Below are 16,409 nucleotides of genomic sequence, written 5' to 3'. Positions count from 1 at the left end.
TTCATACAGCACGGTAGCTCAGTGGTTAGCACTGCTGCCTCACAGCTCCAGGGACCCATGTTCGATCCTAGCCTCTGGACTGGAGTTTGCACATTCTCTGCATGTCCTCCGGGTGCTTCAGTTTCCTCCCCCAGTCGAAAGATGTGCAGATTAGTTGAATTGGCCATACAAAATTGCCCATAATGTTCAGGGATGTGTAGGTTAGGTGCATTCGTCAGGGGAAATGTAAAGTAATAGGATAGGGAATAGTTTGGATGGGATACTCTTCAGAGGGTCGATGTAGACTTTCTGGCTGAATGGCCTGTTTCCATCTGTGTAGGATTTCGATGATTCTCTTCCATTGCGCCTCTTTGGCTTGCTGCAGGAGTGAGGTGGGAATGACTCTGGGAAGCCTGTAATGTTGAATGAAGTACTGGAAGCTATCTGACATTGCACATGCACTTGACACTGTCCTTAACTGGTACAAAGAGTATGGGTCATTTGGTCCCTTGAGTCTGCTGTGCCATTCAATAGGGATCATTGCTGATCAGACACTGCTCACATTCACTTTCCTGCCCTTTCCCCATAACCCTTGACTCCCTTCTCTCTGTTTGCAGTCATCATTCTAATGGGCACAAAGTATTTGTTTCTGATATACCTGACAGTGCCAACCTGTTGTATGCTGTAGAGTGACGAGAGTTTGCGTTTGAAGTCCAGGATGACTTCAGAACCACACGACTGTTGTTGAGTCCCTTAACTCAAACCGTTAACTCTGTTTCTTTTCTCCACAGATGCTGTTAGATATGCAGACTTTCTCAAATGTTCTCTGCACTTATTTATCGATTTGCTTTGCTGCTTTCCAGTGAGCAGTGCTACACAGCATGATTCAGCTTCTTGCACTTGGATCATGGCTTTCCCCTCCCGCTCTGTTTCCCATTGTTTTGGATCCTCTGCTGTATTTACATCCTAAAGTCAGTCCTTGACCTTTCTACTAGCTCTTCCGCAAATATTTCTTCCTTTCTTTTCCCAGTAATGTTGCTATTTGTGGGCCTGGACTGCCTACCAGAACCTGTGGTGCTTCGTCTATTCTTTCACGGTGGCTCAGTGGTTAACACTGCTGCCTCACAGCGCCAGGGGCGCGGGTTCAATTCCAACCTCGGGTGACTGTGTGTGTGTGGAGTTTGCACATTCTCCCTGTGTCTGCGTGGCTTTCCTCCAGGTGCTCTGGTTTCCTCCCACAGTCCAAAGATGTGCAGTCCATATTGCCCACAGTGTTCAGGGATGTGTAGGTTAGGTGCATTAGTCAGGGGAAACATGGAGTAATAGGGTAGGGAAATGGATCTGGGTGGGGTACTCTTTGGAGGGTCGGTGTGGACTTGTTGGGCCAAATGGCCTGTTTCCACACTGTAGGGATTCTTTGAATATTCTCCATACTTTCTGGATTCTTTGTTTATCAGGGTTTGATGTGCATTTTATCAGAATTCGCCACTTAGTCATTTAAAGTCAAAGAGTCATAAAAGTCTACAGCCTGGAAATAGGCCATTCGGCCCAACTGCCCTGTTCTCACAATTTAAACTTGTCCCATTTGCCTGAGGTTGGTCCATATCCCTCCATACCTGTCTCATCCATGTACCTGTCTAAATGTTTCTAAATGACAAATTCGTATTTGCTTCCACCACTACCTCTGGAAACCCATTCCAGACACTCGCTACCCTCTGTATGAAAAAGGTTGCCCCTCTGGGCTTTTTTGTATCTCTCCCCTCTCACCTTAAACCTATCCCACCCTGGGGAGAAAGTGTTGGCTACCTACGTTATTCATGCCCCTCATGATTTTATTGACCTCTATAAGATCGCCCCTCAGTCTCCTACGCTGCAGGGCAAAACGTCTCAGTTTATCCAACCTCTCCTTATAACGCAAACCTTCCAGTCTAGGTAACATCCTGATAAACATTTTCTGCACTCTTTCTACTTTAATAACATGCATTCTACAGTCGGGCGACCAGGACTGCATGCAGCAGATTCATCTTGTTCATAAAAAAATTGGAACCAACTCTTTGAAGCTAGGGGAAATTTTAATGTCTGTACAATGCTTATGATAATTTATTATCAATCTTCTATTAACAATCCCTTATTTTCCTTGATTAAGGATTAGCTGGTTTAACCAGCCTGAATATGCTTCATTGCACTCCCCTACCCCCAGCACCCAAACACATCCAAATTGTCTAATTATACTGTTCAGCTAGAAAGCAACTGGCAGCTCCTTCTGTTATTTTACCATCTTGTGAAGGCTTTTAAACTTTAGACTGTAAATTCCTCTTCATCTAAAGATTCAATGTCAGATACACATCCGTTCAGTGCTCATATTGTTCCTTCTCCAGCTGTCCTCATCACCCTGGCTCCCATACTTATCCATGAAGTCTTTATTCACTGCAACTCTTTGAAGACATTCTTTCTCCATATACTTCCCTGTCGCCATGCCCCTCTCTTTTATCACTTGCATAACATGGGGCTTGAATAACAGCAGCAGATTTTAAATGGAGCTACAGTCTGGGTGGCAGTCACTTGACAAGGTTCAGCGTGGTCTCAATCAATGTAGCGACACAATCGCGAGCACGATGAGATCATCTGCTTTGCTGCAGACCTTTCTCTAAGCCGTGCCAAATGTATTTTTCTGAAGCTCGTCCTTAACAAGCCCTGAATATGGACTGTACGCTGAGATCTTTTGTCTCACTGATTTTCCTTCCCAGCCCATCCTCCCCAAGTGATTCAGAAATTCTTTCATCTCTGTCAAGGGGAACAGATTTGGCGGGGAATATGCTGTCTGTTTTCTTCCATTGTTTCATTATTGTGAATGCACTCATTACTGCCATTAAAAAAGAACTAACTTGCACATTCCTCATTGCCATTCACACAGAGCCACTGAATACTCCTTCGTAGAAATACTTCGGGCGTTTCCCAAACACCATGGAAAATTCAAAGTATCTGCATATTATCTCCTCATGTCAAAAATATGTCATTAAAGCACTGCGTTCCAATCTAGACTTTCACACATCAGACTTCAAAAATGCCTCTTTATAATGATGGAGAAGATTAAGAATTCTTTACTGCATCTTGATTTAATTCCTCATTTTGTGTAAGAGAAAGCCTTGGCACTACCTTTCACACGTTTTCTACGGGACCTTTATCTTGTACTGAATTCATTGCTGAGCTGCCCTGATTAAATGTTTTCCTTGACATGAATTGAAAGACATACTTGGTTGAACATATAGTCTGGCTGAACACTAATTCAATGCTAAGGGAGAGCCCGGAATAAAATGCTAATGTGAAAGTAAAGAAATATGGAATTTGCTAGCTACCTGCTCAAATTCTATCCTCAAAAAACACCACCAAAAATTCAACCACTTCAATGTTGCTAGTATAGAACAGCTGCAAAATTTGCTTGCTAAAGGTGCATTTTCAAACAAAAAGTAATGTGATTGTTGAGTCATCATTTTAAAACTGTAAATTCTTATTAACTCCACATTTATACTTAAGTAGTTTAGTTCTGTATGGAGACTGTGTGAATGACATATTGGATATCACGTTCTATGTGTGTGCAAGACATTCATAGAAGTGTATCATCTACATTGTGGAGAATACCTTGATATCGCAAAATCAGCCCATTAATAAACTATGAGTCACTATTTAATGTAGTGTGGCATCGCTTCACATGAAGCATTTTCATGGTTGGTGACAAAGCTTATGAATAGAAACTCCCATCACATCTCAAGACTTTTCATCATGTTATTTTTGTCAATGGTAATGATTTGTCAATGAATCATGCTCCTGTGTTGTGGTTTAGGTTCATTTGTACCCACGTCTGAAAGGTTTCCCCATTGCTTACAGTCGTGAGTGATGGGTACTTTTGTTGAATATTGTCGGCCAGAATTCATTTCAATTTGAGGCAATTAGATAGGCCTAAACCCATCACTGAGATCTAATACCACCACCCCCCACCCCATAATTTTTGAGAAGTAATTTTGACACAGTCCTTCAAATTCAGCACCCTCGAGACAAAGGGCATGTTGGACTTTGCATATTTCCTGATTTTGCTTTGGCGAGGTGGGGGAGTATGAGCCATGGTTAGTCAGGGTCTATAATAGGAAGAGGAGTAGGCCTCTGGGTCTGCATTGCCACTCAGTGAGATCATGATTGATCTGATCATCCTCAGCTCCACATTCCTGTCCTTTCCCCATCACAACCTACACACTTCAAATAACAAATGGCTACCCGATGGCTTGAATCAAAAAGTACAATGCTTCCATAAAACGATTCAGGCCATTCAGCTTGTTTCACTATTCAATTTGTGAAATTATTATGGCTAATCAGATTAATCCTCAATTCCACTTTCCTGCCTTTTCCCATGATTACTTTACTGATTAAAAACCTGTCTTTCTAGGTTTCAATGTGCTTTTTGAGCCAGCCTCCACAGTCCTCTATGGTAAACAATTTCACAGAAACACCACATTCTTTGAGAAGAAATACCTCCTTATCTCTGTCTTAAATCTGTGATTACTTGTTCAGAGGCAAAGGTGACCAAACAGGTGGATGAAGGTAAAGCAGTTGATGCGGTGTATATGGACCTCAGTAAAGCATTTGGTAAGGTACCACATGGTAGGCTATTGCACAAAATACGGAGTTTCGGGATTGAAGGTGCTTTAGCGATTTGGATCAGAAATTGGCTTGCTGAAAGTAGAGCTGTAAATGTGTTGCTGGAAAAGCGCAGCAGGTCAGGCAGCATCCAAGGAGCAGGACAGTTGACGTTTTGGGCATGAGCCTTTCTTCAGGAATGAGGAAAGTGTGTCCAGCAGGCTAAGATAAAAGGTAGGGAGGATGGACTTGGGGGAGGGGCGTTGGAAATGCGATAGGTGGAAGGAGGTAAAGGTGAGGGTGATAGCCTGGAGTGGGAGTGGGGGAAGAGAGGTCAGGAAGAAGATTGCAGGTTAGGAATGTGGTGCTGAGTTCAAGGGATTTGACTGAGACAAGGTGGGGGGAGGGGAAATGAGGAAACTGGAGAAATTTAAGTTCATCCCTTGTGGTTGGAGGGTTCCTCTTCCTCCAGTCGTCGTGTTGCTATGGTCTGGCGATGGAGGAGTCCAACGACCTGCATGTCCGTGGTGGAGTGGGAGGGGGAGTTGAAGTGTTGAGCCACGGGATGGTTGGGTTGATTGGTCTGGGTGTCCCAGAGGTGTTCTCTGAAACGTTCCGCAAGTAGGCGGCCTGTCTCTCCAATATAGAGGAGGCCACATTGGGTGCAGTGGATGCAGTAAATGATGTGTGTGGAGGTGCAGGTGAATTTGTGGCGGATACGGAAGGATCCCTTGGGGCCTTGGAGGGAAGTAAAGGGGGAGGTGTGGGCGCAGGTTTTGTATTTCTTGCGGTTGCAGGGGAAGGTGCCGGGAGTGGAGGTTGGGTTGGTGGGGGGGTGTGGACTGACGAGGGAGTCACGGAGGGAGTGGCCTTTTTGGAACGCTGATAGGGGAGGGGAGGGAAATATATCCCTGGTGGTGGGATCTGTTTGGAGGTGGCGGAAATGACGACGGATGATATGATGTATGTGGAGGTTGGTGGGGTGGTAGGTGGGGACCAGTGGGGTTCTGTCCTGGTGGCGATTGGAGGGGCGGGGCTCAAGGGCGGAGGAGCGGGAAGTGGAGGAGATGCGGTGGAGAGCATCGTCGATCACGTCTGGGGGGAAATTGCGGTCTTTGAAGAAGGAGGCCATCTGGGTTGTACGGTATTGGAACTGGTCCTCCTGGGAGCAGATGTGGCGGAGACAAAGGAATTGGGAATATGGGATGGCATTTTTACAGGGGGCAGGGTGGGAGGAGGTGTAGTCTAGGTAGCTGTGGGAGTCGATCGGTTTATAGTAAATGTCCGTGTTGATTCGGTCGCCCGAGATAGAAATGGAAAGGTCTAGAAAGGGGAGGGAGGAGTCTGAAAGGGTCCAGGTAAATTTGAGTAGGTCGTTGGACTCCTCCATCGCCAGACGACTGGAGGAAGAGCGCCTCATCTTCTGCCGAGGAACCCTCCAACCACAAGGGATGAACTTAGATTTCTCCAGTTTCCTCATTTCCCCTCCCCCCACCTTGTCTCAGTCAAATCCCTCGAACTCAGCACCACCTTCCTAACCTGCAATCTTCTTCCTGACCTCTCCCTCCCCCACCCCCACTCCAGCCTATCACCCTCACCTTGACCTCCTTCCACCTATCGCTTTTCCAACGCCCCTCCCCCAAGTCCCTCCTCCCTACCTTTTATCTTAGCCTGCTAGACACACTTTCCTCATTCCTGAAGAAGGGCCCATGCCCAAAACGTCGAGTCTCCTGCTCCTTGGATGCTGCCTGACCTGCTGCGCTTTTCCAGCAACACATTTTCAGCTCTGATCTCCAGCATCTGCAGTCCTCACTTTCTCCTTGCTGAAAGTAGACAAAAGGTGGTGTTTGGTGGGAAATGTTCATCCTGGAGGTCAGTGACCAGTGGTGTGCCACAAGGATCTGTTGTGGGTCCACTGCTCTTTGTCATTTTTATAAATGATCTTGAGGTGGGGGTAGAGGATGGGTTCGTAAATATGTGGATGACACTAAGGTAGGCAGAGTTGTGGATAGTGTCGAAGGATGTTGCGGGTTACAAAGGGACATAGTTAAGATGCAGAGCTGGGCTGAGAAGTGGCAAATGGAGTTTAATGCAGAAAGGTGTGAGGTAGGTCACTTCGGAAGAAGTAACAGGAATGCAGAGTACTGGGCTAATGGGAAAACGCTTGGCAGTGTAGATGAACAGAGAGACCTTGGTGTCCAAGTGCAAAAACCCCCGAAAGTTGCCACCCAGGTTAATAGGGTTGTTAAGAAGACATTCGGTGCGTTGGCGTTTATTGGTAGGGGAATTGAGTTTCAGAGCCATGAGGTCGTGCTTCAGCTGCACAAGACACTGGTAAGACCACATTTGGAGTATTGCATACAGTTCTGGTCACTGCGTTATAGGAAGAATGTGGAAGCTTTGGAAAGGGTTCAGAAGACATTTACTAGGATGGTGCCTGGTATGGAAGAAAGGTCTTATGAGGAAAGGCTGAGGGATCCAAGGCTGTTTTTGTTGGAGAGAGGAAGGTTGAGAGGTGACTTAATTGAGACGTATAAGATAATCAGAGGGTCAGATAGGGTGGACAGTGGGAGCCTTTTTCCTCAGATGGTGAAAGCCAACATGAGGGGACATAACTTTAAATTGAGGGGTAATAGATTTTGGACAGAATCAGGGGTAGTTTCTTTACTCAGAGAGTAGTAGAGGCATGGAATGGCCTGCCTGCAATGGTAGTAGACTCGCCGACGTTAAGGTAATTTAAATGGGTATTGAACATACGTATGGATAATAATGAAACAGTGTAGGTTAGATGGGCATCAGATTACTTTCACAGGTCAGCACAGCACCAAGGGCTGAAGGGCCTGTACTGTGCTGTAATGCTCTATGTTCTATGTTCTATAATGGTCTCTGGTCCTAGACTCTTTATTCCTGATGAAGGGCTTTTGTCCAAAACATCGATTTTGCTGCTCCTTGGATGCTGCCTGAACTGCTGTGCTCTTCCAGCACCCCTAATCCAGAATCTGGTTTCCAGCATCTGCAGTCATTGTTTTTAGCTCAAGAGGAAACAACCTTTCTGCACCAACTGTGTCAAGCCCCTGAAGGAATCCTGCAAGTTTCAATAAGGTCGCCTCTCATTCTTCTCAACTGCAATGAGTACAGGCCCTACCTACTCAATCTGTCCTTGTAAGACACTCTGTCTATCCCCAGGGAGAAAGTGAGGACTGCAAATGCTGAAAATGAGAGTCGAGGGTGTGATACTGGAAAAGCACAGCCGGTCAGGCAGCATCCAGCGAGCGGGAGAATTGATGTTTTGAGCATAAGCTTTTCATCAGGAAGAGCTTCTGCTCGAAATGTTGATTCTCTATACCCAGGTCAAGCCAATTGGATGGAGGCAGGGGTCATACACAGTGCAGTAGGGAATCTATGATTTTAGGCAATGACCTGTTAGTATTAATCTAGAGACCCAGGTAAGGTTCTGAAGACATGAATTTAAATTCCACCATGACAAATCGTGGAACTTGAATTCAATAAAAGATCTGGAATTAAGTATTTATCTTAATTTCCAGAAATAAAGTTTATTCATAAAAACCTTTGTATATATGCATAGTCACTGGAGCAGTTTGATTCTGTACAATCTTTATATATGTAGAGTAAGCAAACCTTACATTTCTCACTTATGCAAGACTATATTTACATCTGATTGAGGCATCAGGAGGGTCTGATAACTGAACGGACCCCTATTTGTACTTTGGTTGAAAGACCCCATTGCGCCTTGGCGGCGGCTGCCCTAAGCTTTAGTGCACATCCCTCAGCACGTAGCCCTGGATCTTAGAATGTGCTGGTCAAGGTCAACTCCTTGCTCTGGAAAACCAACAAGTTTCGGGCAGAGAGCATCTTTCAGGTAGTGCCCTTCTCACCACCAGCCAAGCGATTTCTTGGTGCTTATTGGAAAGTTTTTCTGATGAGCCATTCTGCCAAATGACTTTGATGGTCTGCACAGGGAGCCATGCAACAAGGTCCACCCTCTCGTTTTTCTTGATGGACTTGAGGTCAAAGGTCTTTTTCTTTCCAAATTTCTTCCATGAAGGACCGGTGACATAGAATGGTCCAACTACTCGGAGCGTTATGTTACAATGAGGCCAGGCTCATCCTTTGCAACACTGGGGACAGCTAGAACCTTAGTACATAGTGACACTTGCCAAGGGTCTACACACAAAGGTGGCCATCAAGATGCGGTTGATATTGGGCATGTTCTTCTCCTCCATATCCAAGGGTACACGGTGTCCCTGCAAATACAGGACTCCTTTGCCCTCTAGATGAAGTTGATGGCTCAGATTCTGGGAATGGGCCAGACCTGTGCCACGTTCAAGAACAGATAGAGTGCCTCATACCTGATGACCAGGTTTTAACCTGCAATGCAGAGAAAGCAGTGCTCCCAGTTTCTGCCTCACCTTAGCAATATGCTCTTCCCAGGTTTTTATACATGCCCCAGTCCCGCCGAACCATATTTTCAACATCTCCAGGAATCTATCCCGACGGTAAAGGAGATAGAGAATCAATTGGTCCACTTTTCAAAGAGCGTAGCCTCACTCTTGTTCAGTTTGTGATGCCAAAAATCAAACAACACCAGGTTATAGTCCAACAGGTTTGGAAGCACTAGTTTTCGGAGCGCTGCTCCTTCATCAGGTAGCTGTGGAACAGGATCATAACTTATGATGATCATGACACTATTGTCGATTGTCAGAAAAAGCCATCTGGCTCATTGATGTCCTTTAGGGAAGGAAATCTGCCATCCTTACCTGGTCTGGCCTACAGGTGACTCCAGATCTACAGCACTGTGCTTGCTTCTTAACTATCCTCTGGGCAATTAGGGATGAGCAATCAATGCTGGTCCAGCAACACTCGCATATCATGAATTAATAATAAAAAAAAAGAAACTAGCTGAGGCAAATGTAAGATTTCACTTTGGTGATGAATGAGTAAGACTAGAATATTCAAATATCTGAATAGCAAGTGCAGTTTAACCTATTGAAAACCAACGATATTAACAATGTGCTCCAAATGGTGGTAAATCCTGTCCCCTGTAGAACCAGCTAGTACACCAATTACTCTGACCAGATACTTCCATATGCAATGAAAAACATGTTCTCTGCTTCAGAATTTGACCAAGAAACTTAAAATCATTCATGCTTTTTTGGAACTTACTTTGAGCTCCCCAGCTCAAATTGGAATAATACTGACACCAGCAGATATTGACACTCTGAATGCTGCTGGTGTTTGGAATGGCTTACATTGTTGCTGGTGTTTGGAAGCACTGGCATTGACAGGAGTCAGGAGCTGGTTCAGAGGGCAGGAACTAGGCACACCAGTTTTAAAACCAAAACAGAGTCCTTCAGTGGGAAATAAAAAGGCAGAGCAGTTTTTAAATAGCATGGGGTTTAAACACCTAAACGACGTTGTTGTACTTTATGTAAACTTACATTAACAGCATTTTCTCATGATTCACAGACTTTTAACAGAGTCTTTTTCGAATGAATCTGGGTTAACCAGGTCTGACAGCAACACAGCATTCAATTCAACACCTATTGTTTGTGGCTTTGTCACTGATGCCAAAATCTCATGTAAATGACTCCCTTTACAGCATTTACTTTGTTCTGTTCCTGAAGGACATAATAGATCACTGGTTCTGTATTATAGCTTGAACATTGAGGCACAGTTTGTTCCAAAATAATATTTAGCCAGTAGTTAATCACAAATAGAACCTGATGGATTTAGCTCACAGTCTGTTAGGCACTTCACCTGAATCCTTTCATGAAATATTCCTTGTTCTAAAAACAAATCTCATTCTGAGTATTTTCAGAGTTAAATATTATACATTCACTCAGCAGTTTTGCTGGCAATCTGTAATATTCACTTAGACATCAATTCAATAAGGGCTGCTTACCCTTTGGAGGTGGGTTACGAGGGCAAATAATTGGGCAAGTACAGAGATTGCCAAAGCAGAGCCATGCCAGAGTGCTCGAAGTGCCAACTTTGGTTTTCTCTCCAGATGCTGCCAGACCTGCTGAGCTTCTCCAGCATTCTCTGCACTTGTGTCAGATTTCCAGTGTCCGCAGTGTTTTGTCTTTACATAATTGGGCAGCTTGGCCCGGCAGAGATACTGGTCCTATTCTCACCATCTCAAAAAATAAATGCCAAGCGAGAAATTCCATGGGTGACCTTTCTTGATCCATGTGCGATGAACGCCCTTCAGTCAGTGCTGAATTAATGATCACTTCACGGCCTCACCACCCTGATTAGTTGTCCCTGCAAGCAGGATACTGTATCTGACTGGCTTCTCAACTCAAAAACAAGGCAATCTTCCTGCCGGATGTGGTGGGCTCCAGGCCGGGTGGGGGGTAGTTTCTGTTCACCCCAATCTGGGGCCAATCAGATCCAGTGACGGGAGTTACGATAGAATATCTACAATGTGGAAACAGGCTGTTTGGCCCAACAAATCCCCCACACTGACCCTCTGAAGATGGATGCTGCCTGACCTCGGGGCGGCATGGTGGCACAGTGGTTAGCACTGCTGCCTCACAGTGCCAGAGACCCGGGTTCAATTCCCGCCTCAGGCGACTGAATGTGTGGAGTTTGCACGTTCTCCCCGTGTCTGCGTGGGTTTCCTCCGGGTGCTCCGGTTTCCTCCCACAATCCAAAAGATGTGCGGGTCAGGTGAATTGGCCATGCTAAATTGCCCGTAGTGTTAGGTAAGGGGTAAATGTAGGGGTGTGGGTGGGTTGCGCTTCGGCGGGTCAGTGTGGACTTGTTGGGCCGAAGGGCCTGTTTCCATACTGTAAGTAATCTAATCTAATCTAATCTTAACCCATCTATGTGACCTGCTGCGCTTTTCCAGCAACACATTTTCAGCTCAGCATCTGCAGTTCTCACTTTCTCCTCTGAAGAGTAACCCATCCAGACCCATTCCCCTACATTTACCCTGACTACTGCACCTAACCTACACATCCCTGAACACTGTGGGCAATTTACCATGGCTAATTCATCTAATTTGCACATCTTTGGAGTGTGGGAGGAACCCAGAGCACCCGGAGGAGACCTGAGTGAAAGGGGGTGGCTGCTACAAGCCATTCCTCCCCCAACTCAATGGGCTCTCTCTCCACAGCCTCTAAACCACGAGAAGTGAAAGAAAAAGACTTGCCGTAAAACCATAAAATATAGGAGCAGATTTAGGCCATTCAGCCCATGATATCTACTCCATTGCAGCTGATATGTTTTGCAACCCCATTCTCCTATCTTCTCCCCATTGCCTCTGATCTCCATACTAATTAAGAATCTGTCTTAAATGCACTCAAAAACTTGCCCCCCACAGCCCTCTGTGCAATGAGTTCTACAGATTCACCACCTCTCGCTGAAGAAATTCCTCCCATCTCACTTCCAAAGGATTATGCCTTCATCCTGAGGCTCTGCCCTGAGGTTCTACCTCAGGGAAGCATCTTCTCCACATTTACTCAATCCTGATCTCTCGGCATTCTGTAAGTTTTTGATCATATCATCCCTCATTCCTCTGAATTCCATCTAGTATAGACCCAGAGTCAGCAACCGCTCCTGTTATAAGAAGCCCTTCATCCCTGGGATCATGTTTTTAAACCTTTTCCGGACCCACTATAACACTAGCATATCCTTTCTGAGATATGGGTCCCAAAACAACTCACAATACTCTAAATGTGGTCAGACCAGTGCCTTATCCAGCCTCAGCAATGCATCTCTGCTTTTGTATTCTCGACCTCTCAAAGTGAATGCTAACATTGCATTTGCCTTCCTATGTGCCAAGTGAACCTGCATTTTAACCTTAAGAGAATCCTGAACCAGGATCGCCAAGTCCTTTTTTGCTTCAGATTTCTGAAGTCTTTCCCTGTTTAGAATATAGTCCAAGCTCCTATTTTTCCTACCAAAGTGCATGCCTCACATTTTCCCACATTGTATTCTATCTGCCATTTCTTTGCCACTCTCTAAGCCTGTTCAAGTCCTTCTGCAGTCTTCCCGCTTCCTCAACACTACCTGTCCCTTCACCTATCTTTGTGTCATCTACAAACTTAGCAACAATGCCCTCAGTTTCTTCATCGAGATCATTAATGTATAACATGAATAATTATGGGCTCAACACCGACTCCTATGGAGCCCCATTAGCCACCGGCTGCTGTCCTGAAAAAGACCCCTTTATCTCCTGTCTCTGTCTTCTTCCAGTCAGCCAATCCTCTATCCATGCCACTTCCTTGCCCCTAACACAATGGGCTTTCATCTTATTTAGCAGCCTTCTTGTCAAAGGCCTAATGAAAATCCAAACAGATCATGTCTGCTGGCTCTCCTTTGTCTAACTTTCTCATTACCTCCTCAAAGAATTCCAGCAGACGCATCAGGCATGACCTCTGTTTGATGAAGCAGTGCTGACTCAGCCCTATTTTGCTATGCATTTTTAAGTACTCCTCAATCACATCCTTAATAATGGACTTTAAAATCTTCCCGATGAACAAGACACCCACCAATACCTCTCCAATCTCCTCAGTTTTCTTGTTTGGAGCTCTGGGCTGTACTCCATCTGGTCAGGGTAATCAATCCACTTTCAGACATTTAAACTTCCCCAGCACCTTCTCCTTAGTGATGGCCTCTGCATTTACTTCTGCCCCGTGATTCTCTTGAAGCTCAGGTATGCTACTGGTGTTTTCCACTGTGAAACAGATGCAAAGTATCTATTGTGTTCTTAGTTCATCTGCCATTTTTTTGCTCCCCATTACGATTTTTCCAGCCTCATTTTCCATTGGTCCAATGTCCACTCTTGCTTCTTTCTTACCTTGTATATATCTAAAAGAAACCTCTTGCAATCTTCTTTTGCATTACCATCTAGCTAATTCTCATATTTCATCCTCTCCCCCATTGATTGGTTTTTTTTATCCTCTGTTGGTTTTTAAAAGGTTTCTCAATCCGCTGGCTGTCCACTGGCCTTCACCACATTGTATGATTTTTGTTTCACTTTTACATAGGCCCTGACATCCCTTGTCAGCCATGGTTGCCTCATTGCCCCCTTGGAGTGTTTTGCCTTCTTTGGGATGAATTTCTGTTGTGCCTCCCAAATTATCCCCAGTAACACCTGCTATTGCTGCTCCACCATTTTCCCTGCTAGGCTCCCCTTCCAATCAACTCTGGCCAGCTCCTCCTTCATGTCTTTGCAGTTACCTTTATCTATTACAAAACCATTGTATCTGATTTTGGCTTCTTCCTCTCAAACTGCACAGTGAGTTCTGTCATATTATGGTTACTGCCCTCCAGAGGTTCCTTCACATTAAGCTCCTTAATCAAGTCTACCTCATTATGCATCAGAGCTGAAAGATGTGTTGCTGGAAAAGTGCAGCAGGTCAGGCAGCATCCATGGAGCAGGAGAATCGACGTTTCGGACATAAGCCCTTCTTCAGGAATCTTCTTCAGCATTCCTGAAGAAGGGCTTATGCCCGAAATGTCGATTATCCTGCTCCTTGGATGCTGCCTGACCTGCTGCGCTTTTCCAGCAACACATTTTTCAGCTCTGATTTCCAGCATCTGCAATCCTCACTTTCTCCTCATTATGCATCATCAAATCCAGTCTGTGGGCTCTATCATATGCTGTTCCTATAAGCCATCTCATAGATGTTCCATGAGTTCCTTTACTTGGGCTCCATTACCAACCTGATTGTTCTATTTCCCCTGCATATTGATTACTGTAAAGTGCCTTTCTTTCATGTCTTTTCTAGTTCCTGATTTATTTTCTTCCCCATATCCTGGTTTTCATTCCTTTGTGGTCTCTATGTGACTTCTTGCTATCAATTTAATTTAATGTTGTTGTGGTTCTGCTCGCCGAGCTGGAAGTTTTTGCTGCAAACATTTCGTTCCCTGGCTAGGGAACATCATCAGTGCTGTTGGAGCCTCGTGTGCAGCGCTGCTTTAATGTTTCTTCCGGTATTTATAGTGGTTTGTTCTTGCCGCTTCCGGGTGTCAGTTTCAACTGCAGTGATTTGTATGTGGGGTCCAGGTCGATGTGTCTGTTGATGGATGTTCTTGCCGTTTCCAGGTGTCAGTTTCAGCTGTAGTGGTTTGTATATGGTGTCCAGGTCAATGTGTCTGTTGATGGAGTTTGGGGATGAATGCCATGCTTCTAGGAATTCTCTGGCTGTTCTCTGTCTGGCTTGTCCTATGATAGTGGTGTTTTCCCAGTCAAATTCATGTTGCTGGTTGTCTGAGTGTATGGCTACTAGAGATAGCTGGTCGTGTCGTTTTGTGGCTAGCTGATGTTCATGGATGCGGATTGTTAGCTGTCTTCCTGTTTGTCCTATATAGTGTTTTGTGCACCACTATCATAGGACAAGCCAGACAGAGAACAGCCAGAGAATTCCTAGAAGCATGGCATTCATCCCCAAACTCCATCAACAGACACATTGACCTGGACACCATATACAAACCACTACAGCTGAAACTGACACCCGGAAACGGCAAGAACATCCATCAACAGACACATCGACCTGGACCCCACATACAAATCACTGCAGTTGAAACTGACACCCGGAAGCGGCAAGAACAAACCACTATAAATACCGGAAGAAACATCAAAGCAGCGCTTCACATGAGGCTCCAACAGCACTGATGATGTTCCCTAGCCAGGGAACGAAACGTTTGCAGCAAAAACTTCCAGCTCGGCGAGCAGAACCACAACAACGGATACCCGAGCTACAAATCTTCAATCAGATTTTAATTTAATTTAATGTCTTACAAATCATGTCCCCCTGCCCATCTGCCTGTCCTTCCAATAGGACGCATATCCTTGAATATTTATTTCCCAGTCCTGATGCCCTTGTAGCCATGTCTCTGTGATACCTACAACATCATACCCACCAATTTCAATCTGTGCTACAAGCTTATTTACCTTGTTTTGCATGTTGCATGCATTTAAGTACAACACCCTCAGTCTTGCATTGTCTGCCTCTATTCTCATCGTTGTCCCCTTATCTGCTGTGCTTGAAGTTAGATTCCTGACTCTTTCCATACTCTCTGTCCTATTCCTTACTCTTGAAACTTTAATGACCTCTGCTGAACCCTTCTGCACCATTACCTTTTTCCATCATCTTCCATGCAACTGAACTTGCCCCTCAACTATTTAGTTTAAAGTCTTATCTACATCCACAGTTATGCGATGCACGTGGATTCTAGTCCCAGCCATGGTTCGGGTGGAGTCCATTCTATTGGAACAGCTCCCTCCTTCCCCAGTACTGATACCAATGTCCCATGAATTCAAACCCATTTCTCCCACAGCAATCTTTGAACCACAAGTTACCTCCTTAATCTTATTGACCTGTGCCAATTAGTTTGCGGCTCAGGCAGTAATCCAGGGATTCTTACCTTTTTCAGCTTCAGTGACTCATATTCCCTCAGCAGAACCTCTTTCCTTTCCCTACCTATATCCTTTGTACCTATGTGGACCACAACAACTGGCTCTTTTCCTTCCCACTCCAGGTTCCTTTGCAGCTCAGATGCAATATCCTGAAACCAGGCACCAGGCAGATAACACAATCTTTGTGACTCTCGATACTGATCACGGAGAACAGTGTTTATTCCCCTGATTATACTATCCTGATCGCAACTGCATTTCTGTTTTCTCTTAACTGGCTTCCTGAGTCAGGATGCTGTGGTCAGTATGCTTATCCTCCATAGCCTTTCACTGTTGGATCCCCTGAAATCTAGGCCTCAACTTTTAGTCATCGGAATCCAGCTCAAGTACTGTGCACTGTCGAGGTTTGCAA

The sequence above is a fragment of the Hemiscyllium ocellatum genome, chromosome 20 (genome assembly GCF_020745735.1).
Source record: "Hemiscyllium ocellatum isolate sHemOce1 chromosome 20, sHemOce1.pat.X.cur, whole genome shotgun sequence".
NCBI classification, from domain to species: Eukaryota; Metazoa; Chordata; class Chondrichthyes; order Orectolobiformes; family Hemiscylliidae; genus Hemiscyllium; species Hemiscyllium ocellatum.
This window is presented reverse-complemented; position numbering follows the sequence as displayed.